Source organism: Helianthus annuus, chromosome 8 (genome assembly GCF_002127325.2).
Source record: "Helianthus annuus cultivar XRQ/B chromosome 8, HanXRQr2.0-SUNRISE, whole genome shotgun sequence".
Lineage (NCBI taxonomy): Eukaryota > Viridiplantae > Streptophyta > Magnoliopsida > Asterales > Asteraceae > Helianthus > Helianthus annuus.
In genome coordinates this window covers 89,281,886-89,295,083 of record NC_035440.2, presented here as the reverse complement: position 1 = coordinate 89,295,083, position 13,198 = coordinate 89,281,886, and positions in this window count along the sequence as shown.

Here is a 13,198-nt window from a genome sequence, read left to right as displayed (position 1 = left end):
GTCTGTCCAGGCGGGTCGCCTGACCTGCTGATCAGCCAAACTACTTTCAACTTGGCAGCTTTGGTCCCTGAACTTGCACGCGATGTTTCGGCTACTTATCTTGACCCGTAAACCCCCAAACTTGGTTTTTAAGAACCTTGGGACATTTACCTACATGGTAATGTCCTCGGATAACTTTGCGCTCAACCGAAAATCCATGAAATTCGACGTTGACGCTTTTAACCCCTCAAGTACGGTTTTGGCCATAACTTTCTCATACGTTAACGAAACTTCACGAAATTTTTACCACATATTGTAGTGAGTATATTTTAGCATTATAAAGCTTCGGGTCTGCCAAAAGTTCACTCAGAGGTATAAATTCAACATGTTGACACTTTTGGCCCCTATAGTTTGTAATTCCTCACTTTTGGGCATTTTCCGCTTCGTATGATCCATGAACCACCCGTTTAAGATTATGAACATTATGTAGGGTTATCATAGAGTCTATTTATCCATTGTTGACACTTTGGACCCTTACGTTCCATAGTTTTCACTGTTTGTCACTTTTAGTCCCTCTAAAGTTTGTTTTCACATACCGGAACCTTATGACACGTGTCAAGACATTATTAGACGAAATTTTTCGAGGTGTTACATCCTCACCCCCTTAAAAGAAATCTCGACCTCGAGATTTACTGAAACAAATGAGGATATTTCTCTTGCATCGTGGATTCCACTTCCCACGTGTATTCGGGACCTCTACGGGCATCCCATTTGACCTTAACAATAGGCACGTGCTTCCTTCGAAGCTTTTTCACCTGTCGATCCTCAATCGACAAAGGTTTTTCCACAAACTTCAGACTCTCATCTATGTGTATATCTGTATGCGGTATAACCAGTGATTCGTCAGCGAAACACTTCTTCAAATTACAGATGTGGAACACATTGTGAATAGCACTAAGCTCTTCAGACAAGTTTAACTTATAAGCAACTGACCCGACACGTTCGATAATCTCGAAAGGTCCTATATATCTCGGGCTTAGCTTGCCTTTCTTTCCAAATCGCATCACACCCTTCCAGGGTGATACTTTAAGCAATACTTTATCACCTACCTCGAAGTGAAAGTCTTTGCGCTTAGGATCCGCATAACTTTTCTGCCTATCCCTGGCAGCTTTCAAACGATCGCGAATCTGAACGATCTTTTCTGTCGTCTCAAAGACGATATCTGGTCCTGACAGTTGGACTTCTCCAACTTCTGCCCAACAAATGGGCGATCTACACTTTCTACCGTATAGGGCCTCAAAAGGCGCAGCCTTTATGCTGAAATGGTAGCTATTGTTGTAGGAGAATTCAATCAGTGGTAGGTTCTTATCCCAACTACCACCCAAATCGATCGCACATGCACGAAGCATGTCTTCCAAAGTTTGAATAGTACGCTCACTCTGACCATCAGTCTGAGGATGATAAGCCGTACTAAAATTCAAACGAGTGCCCAATGATTGTTGGAAACTTTTCCAAAAATGCGACGTATATCTAGTATCTCTATCGGAGATAATAGATATAGGTATACCATGTAACGCTACAATCTTATCGACGTATAATTGAGCTAACATATCGGAGCTATACGTCTCCTTGATGGGTAGAAAATGAGCTGACTTAGTCAGTCTATCCACTATGACCCATATGGTATCATTTCCCTTTTTTGTCTTCGGCAACTTGGTGATGAAATCCATTGTCACCATTTCCCATTTCCATTTGGGAATTTCAGGTTGTTGAAGCAAACCTGACGGCTTCTGATGCTCAGCTTTGACTTGCGCACAAGTCAAACATTTTGCTACATGTTCAGCTACTGACTTTTTCAAACCAATCCACCAGTAGTTTGCTTTCAAATCCTGGTACATCTTATCAGCTCCAGGATGAACGGAATATTTAGAGCTGTGGGCTTCCTGGAGGATAACATCCCGAAGTCCTCCATAAACTTGAACCCATATTCGTCCGTTTAGTCGTAACATTCCATCTTTGTCGTAGGATAACTGCTCCTCAGTTACTCCTAACTTTTCTGCAGGATAGTTAGCTTCCAACACAGCTTCCTTCTGTGCAGCTAACACCCTTTCATTCAAATTATTCCTTATCTCAATGCGCTTGGCATTGATTCTGATTGGTTTCACCCTTTCCTTTCTGCTTAAGGCGTCGGCAACCACATTTGCCTTGCCTGGATGGTATCTTATCTCACAGTCGTAATCATTTAAAGTTTCCATCCATCGCCTTTGACGCATGTTCAATTCCTTCTGATTGAACAAGTGTTGAAGACTCTTGTGATCCGAATAAATTATACACTTGGTTCCGTACAAGTAATGTCTCCATAGCTTCAAAGCAAACACAACCGCACCCAATTCCAAATCGTGGGTGGTGTAGTTCTTCTAATGCACCTTGAGCTGTCGAGAAGCGTAGGCAATGACTTTGCCTCTCTGCATGAGTACGCAGCCCATGCCAGTGTGCGATGCATCGCAATACACTATGAAATCTTCTATGCCATCGGGCAGTGTCAACACTGGCGCGTTGCTCAACTTCTTCTTCAGGATGTCGATGGATTCCTGCTGCTTAGGGCCCCAATCAAACTTAATCTTCTTATGAGTCAACGAAGTTAGGGGCGCAGCAATTCTTGAAAAGTTCTCAATAAATCGCCTATAATATCCTGCCAGTTCAAGGAAACTGCGAATCTCAGTAGGAGTCTTCGGCTCCTGCCAGTTCATGACTGCTTCTACTTTAGCGGGATCTACTTGGATACCACGCTCGCTTACTACATGTCCAAGAAACTGGACTTCTCGAAGCCAAAATTCACACTTCGAAAATTTGGCATAAAGCTTCTCTTGATGCAGAAGTTTGAGAATACAACGAAGGTGTTTCTCATGGTCAGCTTGGCTCTTCGAGTAGATAAGGATGTCATCAATAAAGACGATGACGAACTTATCTAAATAAGGCTTGCAGACGCGATTCATGAGATCCATGAACGCGGCTGGTGCGTTTGTGAGCCCAAAAGGCATCACTAGGAACTCGTAATGTCCATAACGAGTCCTAAACGCTGTCTTGTGCACATCTTCATCTTTGACCTTTAACTGATGATAACCTGACCTCAGGTCAATCTTGGAGAAATAGCTTGCTCCTTGCAACTGATCGAACAGATCGTCGATCCTGGGTAACGGATACCTATTCTTGATAGTGACTTTGTTAAGCTCACGATAATCGATGCACAGACGCATCGACCCATCCTTCTTTTTAACGAACAAGATTGGCGCTCCCCAAGGAGACGAGCTAGGCCTAATAAAACCTTTAGCTAATAAATCATCCAACTGCGTCCTCAACTCCTTCATCTCCGTTGGTGCCAATCTGTATGGTGCTCTTGCTACAGGCGCAGCGCCTGGGATGATGTCTATCCGAAACTCCACTTGCCTATCTGGTGGCAAACCGGGTAGTTCTTCAGGGAATACCTCAGGATATTCCGAGATAACAGGGATATCTTCAATCTTCGGCTTCGACTCATCAATGGTAACTTGTGCCATATAAATGACACATCCTTTCTGCATGCATCTGGATGCCTTGAGCATGGACACTTGCTCCGGCAATCCATGCTGGGTATCTCCTTGGATAGTAAGTGACTCACCAGACGGAGTCTTAACTGTTACTTGCTTTTTATTGCACAGAATCTGGGCTTGGTTTTGCGCTAACCAATCCATGCCTATCACTATATCGAATCCAGCTAGCTTAAAGGGAAGCAAGGATAACGGGAAAGAATGATTCCTAATGGATATAACACATCCATCTAGAACAGTCGAGGCGGTTTCTATGGTTCCATCGGCTAATTCCACCTCATATTTCACGCTTAAGGTTTTAACAGGAAGGTTCAACAATTTACAAAACTTATCATCTACAAACGACTTATCAGCACCTGAATCAAACAAGACTCTAGCAAAAACATCATTTACAAGAAACGTACCTGTAATGACGTTGTCGTCTAGAACTGCTTCCTTGGCGTCCATTCTGAAGACTCTCGCATTAGTCTTCTTTCCCTCGTCAGCTTTCTTTGCATTCTTTGGGCAATTTGGCCGGATATGCCCTTTCTCGTTGCAACCAAAACAAGTTGCATCCTTCATCTTCTTGCAATCTAGAGCTTTATGGTCTGTGGACTTGCAGATTCCACATCGCTTTTCTTGAGACTGGGATTTCGCTTCCATACGACATTTCCCAAAATGGTGTCTCTTGCAGTCCTTGCATCTGGGTTTTTCACCCGACTGATCTCCTTTCTTGAACCCCGACCCTTTCTTATGGTCGTTGTTCCCTCTGTGTCATTTCTCAGATCTACGTGAGGTGTCATCCTCACGTTTCCTTTTGTTCTCCTCTGAGCTCTTCATAGCTCTCAGTCTGACTACATCTTGAGTGAGGGAGAGGGATAGATCAGCTACGGATCTAAATGTCGTAGGCCTTGAAGCCTTGACGCTTGCCTTTATCTCCGGTGCCAGACCCCCAATAAATCGAGCAATCCTTCGCGGCTCCGGGGTCACCAGATAAGGCACTAACTGAGATAACGTGTTGAACGTAGTAAGATACGCTTGACAATCGAGGTTCTTCATAATCAGATTCTTTCGACCTCATGCTGCGGGCAGAAATTCTCTTTGATCAGGGCCACAAACTGTTCCCATGACATACCGTACAGTGTGGCCTTACCGGCAGCTTGTAGGAGTGACTTCCACCATGCTAACGCATCTCCCTTGAACGACTGGGACACGTACTTCACGACGTCCCTATCAGCACACCCGCTGATATCAACCACAGTATCCATCTCATCAATCCACGTCATGCAATCAACTGCTCCTTTTTCCCCAGTAAAATCCCTGGGTTTGCTTGAAACGAAATACTTGTACGTACAGGACTTGCTGTGCGTATCATGCTTCAGCTTGATTTCTTGCTTAGGAATACTGCTGTGGTTGGAGGAGTGATTATCCTCCTCATCCTTCTTCGGCTCACTCTTTTTAGAAGGTGGCTTACTATGAGCCTCAGAATGAGTCTTGGGCTTTACGTGCGATACTGTTCGGGTCCTACTCCGAGTACCGCTAGATTCCCTGAATTGCCTATCCATAGCTTTGGCAACAGCGTTATCTATCAGTGCTTGCAATTCTTCACCAGTGACGTGAATCCTGGTATTATCTGGGTGTTCTCCAGAATGACTGTTGGTCTCCTCCGATTTGGCCATGTAGCTTTAAGCTACATAAAAGGACAAGGTCTTATTTAGAAACCTAACAGTATTATCGTTCTTAGACGATTCATTAACCATGATATTAAGAATCATAATAGTTAATTTATTTAATTTCATTCAAGGCTTTTATTAGCAACGATATTATGGAATGAAATATATATATTGGCACAATAGGCCTAGTCACTTCGGACAACTTACTAAATTATAAATTTAGATTTTTATAGGATTAGCATTGTATAATTAAACAAATAATCCTTTACTAGGCAGGGAGTCATAAACCACAACTGCCACTATATGACATAGTCATAACCCGTAGGTATCAAGTCATAAACAGACTTGTGTACAGAAATAATCTGTAGATAATTTATTAAAAAAAAGGGTGGCTTGTGTGATTTTACAGATCACGCTTGGCCAGGAATGTTAACATGTTTTCAGATGTTAACAGAGATTTGAATCTTTTCAACCAGGTTTTACCATATTGGCTAGGCCTGTAAATAAGGCACTCAAGCTAGGTTCTACCTTACTAAGATTCTTATTAAAATGGCAAATCAAATAAAAATTTATATTTTCCATTTATTTTAATATTATTTTCATGCACATAAATAAAATGAGAAATTCAAATTAACCATTTCAAATTTTAAATAAAGTAACTAGTACATCTTTGCCCTAAACGGGACTTTAATTCAAATAACATGAATAACATGCCCGCGCAGGGGCTAAACCAATAACAACAACAACAAATAAAACAAAACAAACCCACGCAGGGGTTAACAGAATAACATACCCACGCAGGGGTAGAATAAGAGAAATATACCCACACAGGGGTAGAATACAGGGATAAATGTCCACGCAGGGACATGAGTAAAAGAGCTAACAATACACGATTTAATAATCCTTCTTACTCTTACCCTTAATCAAGTCAACCATCTTCTTGAACATACCGCGGTTGTGTCGGCGATCATTTTGCAACTCCCGTCGCACGTCGTGTATCCCCTGCAGGATTTCTTGGACTTGCGGTGGCGACATCATTGGCGCCGGCGGCGGTGGCTGATACTGCTGTGGCTGTGGAGGCTGCGGCTGCTGGTATCCCTGTGGTGGGAATCCAAAAGCTGATGGTCCCGTAGCCTAGGGACCTCCAAAAGTACTCTCCTGATTGAGAGGGTTGTAGCCTGAAGCTAGCCAGTAGGGATCTCCCGTATAATCATAACCGGGAGGAAAAGTCGGCTCGAACGGGTTGAACTGCGCTGCGCTAGCATACGCAGGAATGGGCTCTCCAAAGTTCTGCGGCGGTAGTGGCGCAATAGTCGTGGGTTATGACCAGAGAAGTGGTCTTCCGGTCCTAGTGGGTTATGACCCACTGGCTCATCCAAGTAAGCATCAGGGTTGTATAGGCCCTGATAAGCTGGTGCTGGGTAGTGGTGAGGTGACTGGTGTAATGGAATGAAAGATCCATGGGAGTCGTGGGGCCCATTTTCAGAGTGGGGCCCAAAGGAGTGGGGTAGGGATGGCGAGGTGCTCAAAGATACCGAGTGCCTGGCTGGCTCGGCGAATGATCTCCAAAGATCATGGGCTGCAGTGTTGTGCGAAGCTGATGGGGCTCGCCTGTGTGAGGGTCCTGCCTCATGGTCATGTGGTGTGGCGAATCCTCCTCGTCCTCTTCCTTGAACACGTGGCGGCATGATGATCCGGTCAAAAATCAAACAAGTTGCACAACAAAATATATAAGACAAAGATAATAATAAAACAAGGATAAAATAAACGAAATGTCGAACATTTCCTAAGTTCTTTGTCTAGACTCGAAAATCGAGGATTGTGCAATTGTGTAACTGAGATTAAACACAAAGGACTAGTGTTTAATTCACTCAGCGTTGGCTCTGATACCAACCTGTCAAACCCGGATTTCCACGTGTCACCGGTGGGCCCGGTGTGGGGTACAGTGACGTAGTTGGCATCGTCATAGACAATCAACACAATACAATAATGCACAGCGGAAGCAGAATAGATACATTTCAACTTTAATTAAAATGACATAATAAACATCATAAGTAGTTGAAACAGATCCACAGGCGGATCAAATAAAAATAAGAATAAATTGTTCAACAGTTATTTGTCGTCCGAGCTTGCGAGACTATTGTGGACGCTCTAGGAGACAGCCAGCCTAGTTCGTATAGTACCTGCACTTAACCTTTTGGGAAAATACGTTAGTTTACACCGGTAAATACAAATCGACTGACTCATTTTGAAAATGATTGAAAATTGATTTAAATGCACAAGGCATAAATATTTTTATTAACTTGGGATATTTATACAATATAAACTTGTGAACGATTTACATGTACCCGTACTTATGGTGGCCCGGGATCTGCTATCCGGGCTAAAGGTTAAATGACACACCACATTAAAGAGTTATACACGCCGAGTGTACGCCTACACCCCGTGCTCTGGTCGTGGCCATCTCGTAAGATAATGCCAAGGATATCCGGGACACGGTCAATAACCCCCCAAAGCCTAAAGTAAGACAAGACTGTTTAAACGAGTCGCACAAGCTATTCAAGACTGTACACCCATAAGGTGCAGGACTTGTGCGCCCGATCAAGCGGTATTTTAAATACCGTACCACAAGCCCGTATAGGGAAAATAAGTCAAAATGTATTTACCTGAGCAAGTATAAGTCACAAACGGTAAGTGTAGGTAGCTTTTACTGGGCCTCCTAATCTGGAACAAAGGTTTATAATAACCTATTAGATTCCTAACGGGTCTTTTATTTAAGCTTAAGCTTTGACCGGTTAGTTTTAAGGACGATACGGTACAAGCGCACGATTAAGCGAAAGACCGGATAGAATGTGATTTAGACCCGACAAGTTTGAATACTTGTATAATATGGGTATACTAAATACATTCTGGATTTTGAGACAAAAATGATAACGTTTGACCCGTTTCGGTCAGTTTACGCAAACTAGTTACGTAATCCGAACCGAACGCAAAAAGGGCGTCACGGGTAGCCAAAAGAGTCAAATGCAAGTTCCCTGAGATAATATGCTTTAAATATGTTATAACATCAGTAAGTTATGTTCTATATTGCCCGGAATAATTTTAAACTCAATTTATGCCTTATAAGGGCATTTTGGTCATTTAAAAGATTATAAAAGAGTCAAATTAGAAATCTGAGTTTCGGGTCTGGTTTATACAGTAAATATACTTCATTTAACATGTTATAACAGTAGGGTATGACCCATATACCAAACTTAACATTTAAAATCAAACTATGCACCGTAGGGGTATTTTAGTAAATTCACAAGGGCTAAAAATGCCAAAACTGGAAATCTGAGTTCATATACTTATACTTACTGTTATTATATGAAAATATGCTAATTACATCAGTAGGTATAAGTCTTATATGTTTAAAATGTGTATAACGCTTACTATGCGCTAAAAATGCTTAAAATGCGATTTAACGCCGTTTCCGGGTTTTCAAAATAAATCTGGGATTTTTATATTTCCAGAATACTTAAAATAATTTATTTAACATATAAAATCAGTAGGAAAAGGTTTCGGGTCAAAAGAATGCATAAAACTTATTTTATGGCCTAAACGGTCAAAACCGACATAAACCGAAATAACTAAGCGATCTAAGATACGACCAGCCAAAAATTAAATAAAAATCATCAAAAATCCCAAAATATTATATAACATCAGTGGGTAAAAAGTTTTGTATCAAAACGTGGCCTGAAATGGGTTATATGCGAAATGTGCCGTTTATGTAACTTAAGAACATAGTTTTACGCTAATGGCCATAACTCAAAATCTGGACCACCAACTGATCCGAAATTTTCGGTGCAAGTTTATATATTAGAAATAAAGATTTCTACTCTATCACTTTTCCAAAAATCATGTTTTATATCAATAAAGGGCAAAATAGTCAACTTTTAAGCATAATCGGAAACATGCAAATGAATCGGCTAAGCATAGACTCAAACAACAAAAATTCCAGAAAGTTTTACCAAAATAAAAATGGTCAAAAATACTCTCCAATACAGATCTCAAACATGCATGTACGAATCCGAATCGATAGTCTACGAAATAGTCGTTTTACAAGACTTTCGGTTCCGATTCGTATTTATACTAAAGATTGCCGAGTTTATTATGATAAAACATATTCTTACATGTATTACAAGTTATTTATGATGGTCAAACAGATTGCATGTCCTTTACATTACCATTCAAGCTTATTTTTGCAAAAACAACTTCTGTTGACTTTTTAGAAACAAGTTTGACTCGACAATTAGCATGCATATAGTGGGAATCAGAGAATACCCTTTTGAGGGTTTGTTTCCCACATAAATACCAACATATTCGTGGTTTCAATTTGAGAAATGACTGAGTAAAACTCGTTTAATCAGAAAGTCAAAGTATAAGATCAACAGTTTGACTTTTACTAATAATCGATGCAAGAACGAATTAGAGACTGAATTAGAAGCTTACAAAGGTCCTATTGAAGCTTATCTAACTCTAGGAGGTGGCCTTGTCGATCAGATTAGCTCCAGAAGTCTTGGGAGAGTTCTTGAGAGTTGAGAGCTCTTTGTTCACAAATGCAAATGCTAAGAAAGTGAAGAATGATCTGATTTAAAGATGAAATCAGAGGTTTGAGAGAGGTTACTGTTACCATAGGCATGCATGAGGTTTTATTGGAGCTTAAGGAGGTGGAATGAGCTGTTACACACTTCAATTTCGGACCAAAAATGCAAAATTCACGAAATTCTGATGCTGGTAGTCCCACGCGGCCCGCTTGGGTCTGTCCAGGCGGGTCGCCTGACCTGCTGATCAGCCAAACTACTTTCAACTTGGCAGCTTTGGTCCCTGAACTTGCACGCGATGTTTCGGCTACTTATCTTGACCCGTAAACCCCCAAACTTGGTTTTTAAGAACCTTGGGACATTTACCTACATGGTAATGTCCTCGGATAACTTTGCGCTCAACCGAAAAGCCATGAAATTCGACGTTGACGCTTTTAACCCCTCAAGTACGGTTTTGGCCATAACTTTCTCATACGTTAACGAAACTTCACGAAATTTTTACCACATATTCTAGTGAGTATATTTTAGCATTATAAAGCTTCGGGTCTGCCAAAAGTTCACTCAGAGGTATAAATTCAACATGTTGACACTTTTGGCCCCTATAGTTTGTAATTCCTCACTTTTGGGCATTTTCCGCGTCGTATGATCCATGAACCACCCGTTTAAGGTTATGAACATTATGTAGGGTTATCATAGAGTCTATTTATCCATTGTTGACACTTTGGACCCTTACATTCCGTAGTTTTCACTGTTTGTCACTTTTAGTCCCTCTAAAGTTTGTTTTCACATACTGGAACCTTATGACACGTGTCAAGACATTATTAGACGAAATTTTTCGAGGTGTTACAGTTGTGTATATGTGCAGGTGCTCCCGAAGAAAACTAAATGTCAACTAAAGGAGTATCGAAGCAGCTTGGCACTAGAGGAGAAGGTTGCTGGTCCCTGCCACTAAGAAACAGGGAGTTAGTTTGTTTGGGTACATAAATAAACCATATTTCAAAAACACTAAAAATTAAAAAACAAAAAATATGTTTTTCAAATTGATTTTGACAAGCTAATCGAAGGGCAATCCGATCGGATGACCATCCGATCGGAGAGCTATCCGATCTGAATGTTTGAGTATTGGTTTTTCATGTCTGATCGAATGACAATCGATCGAAGAGCCATCCGATCCAAATCACACATTCACAAGTCTGCTGAGATCTCATGTCATTGATCGAGTGGCAATCCGATCGGATGACAATCCGATCGGATGGCCATCCGATCCACATCATATAATGACAAAACTGTTCTTCAACTATGCTATCTTGTCATGGATCGAGTGACAATCCGATCGGATGACAATCCGATCGGATGACAATCCAATCGGATAGCCATCCGATCCATACCACTCACTCAAAGAAGAGTTGACCTGTCAAAGGTACTATCTGTTTGTCACATGGATCGAATGACAATCCGATCGGATGGCAATCCGATCGGATCACCATCCGATCCAAATGCACATGACAGTAGGTTCTATATTTTAATGTTGATGGCTCATCGGATCGGATGGCAATCCGATCGGATGACGATCCGATCCTGTGCGCACACAAGAATACACATGCTTGAATGTTCACTGCTTGTTTTCTCATGTTTGATTTGTTTGTTTTTAAATTTTTGTCAAAAATCAAAAATTACAGAAATATGTTGATTGAATACGCCGAAACCCTCACGGCTGAACAAACATGATTAATTTCACAAGATTGAAAAACAGTTTTCAAACTGTAAAATATCAATGTGTTGTAAATCATGGGGGTATATTTTCTACAAAACAGAGCATGTAAAGAAGAAAATGGATGACGAGACAAAGCTAACTACATCGGTTATCAAATTTTCTTTAAATGTTTTGAATTTTAGGGGGAGTAAAAACTTCAGAAAATACAAAAACATTAGAAAATTTGAAAAATCCAAAAACATGATAAAATTAAAAAGAGTTTTGTGTAAAAAGAGGAAATGATAGTACATCAGTAGACAATCACAGTACGTTAAAGAAATGAAAAGTCAAATGTGATAAAAGGTCTCACTGATGATACGCTAGTAGGTTTTTACAAGCTTAGTAGATTGTTTTTGAGATATAAACCTAAATATCAAATACTTGCTTATCTCGTGGGGAACATCTCTCGGATATATGGGTAACCCCCGAAATCTTGTTTGAGAGATTGCCTGATTCTGAGATACAAGGTCTTTATACTATTTGATATCTGGGGTATTATACCTGGTCTTCTGATATTGCGGAAGCAAAGGCCTAGACCTCGTATAATACTTTACGCGCTTTAAAAGCTCACCCTCTGCATAAAGTTGATAAAACATCGAGAGATATGAATCAATTGCAGTTGAAGAAAAGATTCACTAAAGGGAACACACCTAAAGTCGAGCCTTCATCTCTTTGACTGAATGGAAGTTCATTCCTGAGCTCTCAAGGTCTCGCACTAACCCAGAATACAGATATCAAATTGGTATACTCACTTGTAAGACTGAATCTAGGGAATTTTAATACGGGAGTATATTCTGAGGTGGGACACGCGAATAAGTTAAGTCCTTAAAACACTAATTCATATCTCGAATTAATTGAACTTTGTGTGAAAATTTAAGTTGATCAGTATTGAATCGTTTAGAACTTAAAGTGTTTAAAGCTCAACGGTACTAGTGATTTGTCATAAACTAAACTGATATGATCCTCTGACACAAACTCATACAAAAATATTGTCTGTAAATATTTCTTTACTGCTTTATATTTCAGAAAATTCCAAAAAGATTTTGATTCCGCTTTATTTTCGACAATCGATGTCTGAATGCTGAGTTTCAAAATCTAAGTACGCTGATCGTGTTTCTGAAAAATAAACAAGTTCATTAACTTGAAACTTGTAGTTTTAAAATCAAAAATCAAAAATAGTTTGTGATATTTCCAAGGTCATTAAGTTGGACTTGGATGATAAATCATGAAGGTTTTGGATATTTAAATTGTAAAAATCTCCTATATAGAGTAGGTTTCGATCTTGGTTGCTTAATACTGCCAAATCTTTAAAACAATTCGATAGGGGGAGAAAGTCAAGGTAATCCTGGATATATTCATATTATTATATCTTAGAGCCAGGTTCTTGAATCAAAAAGTTTTTAAGAGCCAGGTCATTATTCCTGGAAAACCGAAAATGCTTTCACTGTAAAAATATTTTAGCTTATGTTGAGAGAGCCAGGTTTCCAATCCTGGATGATTCAAAAGTTGTTACTTATAAATGCTTGAGAGTCGCAGATGCTATTCCAGATCACGATCCTGATAGCCGAGTCTAAGGGGGAGTCTGAAGACGAGCTCGACGCAAGGGGAGCTTGTATCCGGAAAGCCAGGTGTCGATCCCAAAAG